A 975-nucleotide genomic window follows, 5' to 3' on the forward strand; every position below is an offset into this window, starting at 1 on the left:
TTGTCTCTTCCGAAACATGCTGAAATGGGGCTCGAGCCTGGATGAATGAGTGGAAGGGTGCAGGAATGAGCTAAGGCGAAAGTGAGAAAAAGAAAACAAGCCTTCGTTAAGAAAAATCCTCCCGACTGGAAAATAAGACAAAACGATGACGGCGTGTGCTTTCGATGTTGTACTGGAACATCATCAAACAGGCCCCGCCACTGACTCGTTCTCTAGGAAACATCCACCTTTGCTTCACATACAAATTGCTACTGATTAGGTCACAGACTCTGTGAAGTTAGATGTACACTAAGAGAAGATTGCTAAATTGCAAATTATTCCTGTCTGATAGAAAAGATAACTCCAAAGGGTGCAGTTTTATTGCCTTGCAATCATAAAGCAGTTTTTAAAAGTGTAACTCAAACCTCCACTCCTTAGATTATCTTTTGATAATCAGCATTACCATCCTGCTGGTTCCCTCACTTCCTATACGTTTGTATAAGAGTCAAGTTTTGAACTTTTGAAACAAACTTTGGCACTACCTAAGGACAATGTTGCTTTGTCCTTTACTCACATACCATGTGTGGTGGTTTTAAAATATGTCCACAAATTCTTGGAAACTTCATCCTTTATTTTTTTTTTCCTTTTTTCGTGACCGGCAACGGATCACAACCCTCAGTGTCACACCCGTACACCCGTACCAGACCGGGACCAGCAACGCGATCGCAACCCTCAGTATCGCGCCCGCACCTCGCTCAGCCAGTGAGCGGCTGGTCTGTATGTGGGATCCGAACCCTCGGCAGGAGCGCCACAGCGCTCACAAGCGGCGCACTGTAGCAGTGCGCCACCGGGCCGGCCCAACTTCATCCTTTAAAAGGTGCCACTTAAGTCCACTTTCCTTGAGTGTGGGCTAGAGGTGGTGACTTGCTTCTAGCGAACACGGTGGAGTGACAGTATGCCACTTCCAATGCTAGGTCACAAAAGGCATTGCAGTTT

Source organism: Galeopterus variegatus, unplaced genomic scaffold (assembly GCF_000696425.1).
Source record: "Galeopterus variegatus unplaced genomic scaffold, G_variegatus-3.0.2 Scaffold1836, whole genome shotgun sequence".
Lineage (NCBI taxonomy): Eukaryota > Metazoa > Chordata > Mammalia > Dermoptera > Cynocephalidae > Galeopterus > Galeopterus variegatus.